We start from the raw sequence: 7134 nt of genomic DNA, 5'->3' as shown, positions 1-7134 counted from the left end.
ACTCCGTATTTTTGATTGAGCTATGAACCTTTTTCCTTGACTGTGTCACAGCCACCTTTTTACTGGCCCAAGGGGGAGTCCTGTTCAGCCTCTGCCAGTCTTCTCCCTCACTGGATGCTAAAATTGACAGATGGTACATCCCTCCACCCACCCACCTGCCTGTAACGGAGCTTCTGGTAATAGATGACAGTCAGGCCTCTCAACACCCTCCGGACTGTATCGTAGCGACGGGATGACGGGGGATGGTTCCCATGGAAATGGAGCCCACTGCAGTGATGCTGCAGAAATGCTCAGTTGCTCACACTCTGCTTGGACCAGCCCTGTGGAGGAAGCCATGCACAGTCGAACCGCACTGAAACAAATACAAATCCCATGCCCACAGTCTCAGCCAGTCCTCAGTTTCAGAGGGTTCTCAAGAACATGGATGCTTTAACCACCACCCTCGCCACCCTTCTTTATTAAAAATGAATTGTGAAATGAAAAGGGTGGGTTTTTCCTCAGATGTACACATTATGTATTCGACTGGCAACTTCCAAGCAGTTTCAACTTCATAAATGATTTCCTCTGTTGTTCCCTTAACATCTCGGCTACATTGACCTCAGGCTGACTCTTCTATCACATCTCTGTCAGACACATGCTCGCCTCATTCTGATCCCACCTGCAGAAGGCAGACCTTCTTCAATAATGCATTTCTCCACGCCCAGGAGCACACACACACACACACACCCCCTTAGAGACGCTGCCCCTGTCTCCCACTCCTCCTGTATCCTGGCAACAGTCGCCGGGGTGGTGCAGACATTTGTCGTATGTCTGTAAAGCCACAGTGCTTGACCAAATAGCAGCAAGTGGACAAGACTATTAGATTAGGAGGGAGTCCAGGAACAAAGGATGATGATGATTTCAATTGTAGTGCTGAGGTCAGTTACTGGATACAGTGGTCAGGGATTGGATAAGGGGAGTAGATGGCTGAGATGTCCATATTAGGACCAGCATCGGTCGTCATGGGAAAAGATGGAGATGGAGGAAGTGATGAGGGAGATGTTGGGAAATGGAGTTCACCTGCTCTGCTGAATGATGCTTGTGGTAGCAGTAGTGTATTGCCATGGAAGCAGTGGGGCAGAAGGATTGACCCACTTATATAATTGTGATCTTCCTACACCACACATGAGCACACACACACAAACACACACACGCTCACACACTCACACGCACATGCCTCTAAAGATCAGCATCTTTGCATTCCTACCTTTTTCAACCAGCTTGCATTCCCCCTTGGGTTAACACTTAAGATATTCATGCCTGCAGTGCACTCTGAAATGTGTTGCATTGTTTGCATTCAATTTAAAGACGTCCAGCCAAACTATGGAAGGGAGGCTCTCCTCACGGCGTCTCTTGAAACCTGGATCATGCGCTGCAATGGTCCTGTGCCACTCTTCTGTCCTGGCCTCCAATCTGGCCAATTGTTGCTGGCTGTCAAGTTACATTTGTGTGGGCTGAGATGGTCAGATCCAGCTCTGTGAGATGAAGGGAGGTCTGATCTGTGTTGTTATTGCACTGTACCATTGTGCCGTGTGTGTAAACAGACCAACAGGATCTGGTCTCTATTTTCCATCATGGAGCTGTATTGATTTCCACTTGCTTGCTTTCTCTTGGAGAAGAGAGGCCATTTATCTGGGGACCAGTGTGCACACAGACAGTGAGTGGCCATGCTTGATCTCCATGGCAGAACAGAGCTGGCTTTAAAGCATCACAATGGATGAACTGATGTCTATGCCCCTTGGCATCAATATTCAACGCCATTTAGCACTAAGACCGTACCCACTTAAAAATCATGTAAAGAGATCATGTTTGCCATATCATGCGTTCCGGGTGTGCATTGGCAATGTCAAAGACTTCGTGTTCCATATTACTGTATAAGTCAGTGTAGCATCAGAATGAGATTGAAGCTGTTATTTTAAGATAACCCGCATATTGTGTTGTTGTGTTGCAAACATGTCTACATCTTTGAATGAACCAATTTAAGCTTTCATTAAACAGAATTTGCATCCCAATTTTGCACATTTTGAATAACCAATATGTAAATCATGGTACTGTGGTGTGGTTAATCTTATTTTTAAGAGGTACAGTAGTCTTGATGATGTCAGTGATAGAAAACCAGAGCTGTAGAAATCCAGAGCCGTGTAGAAAACTAGAAGAGACTGCCCTCTACTGGTAGCATGTGGGCACATCATGTCACCAGCTCTCAAATGTAGGCAAAGCTTGAAGAACACATAACCTTAAAACTCTGGATTTCCACTAAAATATATTACATCTGTTAACCCTGACACAACAAATAAACAATCAACCTTGCAGTGCTAGTTTGCTGAATGTGGCACACACGAATATTTCACACAGAATGGCCAAGGCCCCAGATATCTCTTAGGCCCCTGCCTCTTTCTAATCAGCACCCATCAAAAAGCACAGTCATCTGCTTGTCTAGTCATAAGTCATCTAGGCTTGTTACAAAATTATCAAAGGAATTATGTACTCTGCTGTGTCATAGTGTAACTATAAGGAATCCAACAGCAAAGTATAAAGTGGTCCTCCAATTAATTGCAGTGCCAAAGCTAGAGCCAAAGTAAAATCAGAAGACACAGACTGTGCACAAACCAAATGATGTTTGGCTAATTTTATTATTATTATTATCATCATTATTATTATTATTATTATATTATATTATTATTATATTATATTATTGTGTAGTCTTGTTTCATTGTGTGTCATGTGCTCTACAGTCCACTAGCGCATTGTGAATAACATATCATTTTTAATGGGACAAGTCAATGTACATCTTTACTATGGATAACCCACTTTTTTTTCACTAGTGAGCAGTATGTCTAGAAACTTTTTTAGAAAAGAATGGCCTGGGGTTACAGTCGCAATGGAAATTAGCTGATTAGCTGATTTTTTTCTTTCAGTCATTTCTGTCGTCTTTAAGTTTTCAGGAAAAAGTCACCAGTACTCCCAGTCTGAACCACTTCAACTGAGGCAAAATAACATACTAACAAGCTATGAGCTACTGAGCAACTGAACTGGTGGTGAAGATGCAGATGTCAATGTGGAACAGACAGACGGTGGGACCAAAGAGCAGGTTCTACAATGCAACATTCCAAAAGGTGCATGTCTTCCTAATCGCCACAAGGGGGAGTTCAACACCGGATTTTGACTGCTTTGAGGTGAGAACATGAAGTAAGTCTGGCAATGCCTCTGATCTATCTTCCCACACACTGCACTGCCATATATAAGTAAAACGAGCACAGATGAGAGTCAAATTATCTCAATAACAGAATTGTGGTTCTTTAAAAGTGGTTTCTGAGGTTAATTTTGAAGTTTTTATTTTTCGTAATGATATTTCTGATGTTGTAATATGCCGATCATGGGCGGATTATGAATTTTTGGGCCCCTGGGCCCAGATGTAATAAGGGCTCCCCACTAATTGTCGTATATGTGGGAGGGGGGGTTTGGGGGTCCTCCCCCAGAATTTTTTTCATTTGTTTGATGTGATTTCCTGTATTCTGGTGCATTTTGAGGATTGCCAATACTAAATTCAATCAGATTCATAGCCTACATCCTGATTTGTTGATATTGAGGCAATGATTCCATGCAAAGGCTTGGGCTTCAGGGCCCCCTGACCCCTTGGGCCCCTGGGCCTGGGCCCGGTAGGCCCGTGCAGTAATCCATCCCTGATACACACACTGCCATCGAACAGAGAGGACTAGTAACATGAAAAAGATTTTCACCTACCCGTTTTAATGCCTGTACAGGCAGTGCAAGAATTTGCTTGAATGTGGAAGGTATTCACATGAAATGGGAAGATTGAAGATAATTCGAAGTTTGCAGGCCATACTTCACAGATCACAATAGGTTTCATGAACATTTGGAACAAGGGAACCAAATTATCGACACCCCTAGAAAAAGTAGCTGAAGCTTTTTTTTCCATTTAATATTTCCAATCCAATAATCTTTGTTAAACATATTTATTTCTTCATGAGATATTTTTGTTTCTTGGAAATTAGACTCCTCACTGTGAAACTATTGTGAAAATAAATAGCCCATTTTTATACCTCTTTTACTTAACTTTACCAGGGGTGGCAATATATATGAGGTGCTGTACACTTGCGGAGGCCATAGTCAGTTATCGGTTAATTTGCCTGGGGACCATATGATCATGTTTTTTTGTATCCATAGTTTATAGTCACATTAAGAACATGAAGCCAGAGATCACAAGCTAAGCTTGCATTAAACACAGATTAGCTACAATCAGATAAAAAAAAACAGACAGTATATTATTTTTTTAGATACAAGTATGGTTCTCTCAAGCAAAATTAAATCAGCAAAGGCAGACAATAACATCTTCATTACTAATATCTATAATCTATAATATCCATATATCTGTCTCAAGAGGTGATTCATCACTCAATCACATATGGCACCGAATTATGCAGCAAAAAGAGAGCACCTCCACATTGTTACAGTCTGAGTCATGCAACAGCATGTACATCCTTCTGGTTAATGTTGACACTACCAGTTTACATTGCTCTGTGCTCATTACCAGTTTACATTGCTCTGTGTGCATTCAACACAGAATTGTTTAAGGCTGGAGCCATGTCAAAAATCATTGGACTCCAACCACCATCAGTGAATTCCTAATATTAATCTGCCCCTAAATCCTCAAAGGTGTTTGTCTAATTTCTGAATCTAGATCTATCTATCTATCTATCTATCTATCTATCTATCTATTTGAACTGATTCTTTTACCAGTTCATGTTCGGTGGTTCTGTGACCCTTGTTTGCACATGGCTAAGCAGAAAGATAATACATTCAACTGTAACAGAGAATGGTGAGGTCTTTGTGCTCCTTTACAGTGTGTCTATTTTTAAAGTGAAGGTTTTATGGAGGACTGCCTAGAGGAGGGGCTGCTCCAACCTCCATATGCGGTGTGAGATGCCTGCAGAGATGGACTGTCTCCGCTTAATTTAGCCACATTAATCAGCGTCCCTAGTAGTGGGGTCTGTGTGTGTGTTTCAGAGAAAGCATGTTCCCCTACCAGTGTTTGCACAGTGCACATGGGTTGTGCATGCATGCATCAAGGGTCTGCTGTCTATTGCATGAGTATGTTGCATGTATGTGTGTGTGTGTGTGTGTGTGAGTATGAGTAAACGTGCATTGTATGAGTATGTTGCATGTGTACGTGTGTGTGTGTGCATGTGTGTATGCACATGCGCATCCATGCTCATGTGTGTGTCTGTGCAGCGTAGTGAGCTCAAACCTTACGCACTCCTGACTGTGCCGCTGATTGGAGGAGACCCTCTGACTCTGCCATGGCAGATCAGGGTTTTCCCCTATACTGTCCAATCAGAGACATGTTACCATGCAAGTGTTCATTCATACTCATGGACCTGCTCTCTATAGCCCTGATGCCTCCAGTAACACAAACTGCATGTTTGATGCACTGTGAACACAACACACACACACACACACACACATACATACAGCACCACGACTGTGCATGCCCCAGGACATCCGTCTACTGCAGGAGACCTGCTTCAGTCTGCCCCTAATCCACTGACTGTGTGTATACTGTAGCAGCTCAAGCGCGGCACTATCACTCATTCTAAAACAACGTCTGGGAAATCTATTAGGCTTGATGTTCAGCAGGAATGAGAAGCAGTGTATTACACAACTGCACCAGCTGCCCCCTTATGTGGTTTGAGGCCATTCAGTGCAAGTCAGAAATATGAGTGTGTGTGTGTGTGTGAGAGATTGTGGGCGTGGGGATGTGACTTAGTAGTATGCCATATTTCATGAAAATCTAATCCTTTTGTCAAATAATCATATTGTGCTGCTTTGGCCAGAGAGAGAGAGAGAGAGAGAGAGAGAGAGAGAGAGAGAGAGAGAGAGAGAGAGAGAGCATCTGTCGTGCTGCCCCTGACTTGTGAAGACCATGGCATAATGGCAGGGTCAGGCTTCAACACACGCTAGCCTGCATGACATCTGACTTACACAGACTTCTTTAAAGCTTCCTAAAAAATCTGTTCAAGGAATGAAGGACCTCGATGACATTGTAACATAGTTATTGTTTGCTATTATTCTGTAGCCTACACGATGATACATTGGTGTACACTACATCGTAATAATAGTTAGGCCTACATCAGTTCTACGACAGTGTTTGATACGAAAGAGCTGTAGGAAGTTCGCTATTAAAAACAATATTATGAATTAATTTCTAATTTACCAGAATTAGCACTGACCTAATGATTCAATGAAAAGAGGGTTGTTTTTAATCGACGCAAATCAAATGTACGCCAGCACGGAAGTAGACCTGCGGGCGGGCAGGCTGTCTGAACAAGGAACTTACTACTGTAACACGACTCCAACCCTCTGCTCACCGCGCCCTGAGTTGCGCAAGAGTGCAGCTCCTTGACAATTTGGCTTGAAAATCATTACGACATGTAGGCTAGTCTTTGCCATATATTTACTATAACATCATGGACAACCCAGTGCCCTGCCCTGCAGTTTGTATCCGAAATAGCTTTAGCAGTCTTTCCCAAATAGACGAACAATGACAGGCTTCTTATGATATCCTACCGCAATAAATTGGTCAACAATTCCCTTTATGCACAAAATAAGTGCGCTGCCTCGATAGTCTATTTTGTTTTCTGTTCAAAACGTCGTTTGGGCGTGACCAAGAGGACGCCTTTTCATTGTGATTGACGCGTCCCTGGGCAGCGGGCTGTGCCCACCCTCTACACATGCAAATAAGCAGGACTAGCGGGTGCCCATGTGGACAGGCACCATGCCTTGTTGTTCTCCACGCTCATTGGTTCTCTCGCATCGACATATTTTAATCAGATGCAAATATACTGCGGGATAAGAGGGCGATAAAACCCGGAGACTGGATCTTAAGAGATTCAGCTCTCTCGGTCATATCGTGGTTACCACAGCCTCACTAACCTATTTATTTCCCACTGTAAACAAAACCTGGGTTCAACAGTAAGTGATTATTGGCTGAATTATAACTACAGTGTCACCCAGAATGATTGTATTGCCCTTTTATAGGCTACACTACTTTAATTCACCAACAGGCAATATTAT

The sequence above is a fragment of the Alosa sapidissima genome, chromosome 5 (assembly GCF_018492685.1).
Source record: "Alosa sapidissima isolate fAloSap1 chromosome 5, fAloSap1.pri, whole genome shotgun sequence".
Lineage (NCBI taxonomy): Eukaryota > Metazoa > Chordata > Actinopteri > Clupeiformes > Clupeidae > Alosa > Alosa sapidissima.
This window is presented reverse-complemented; position numbering follows the sequence as displayed.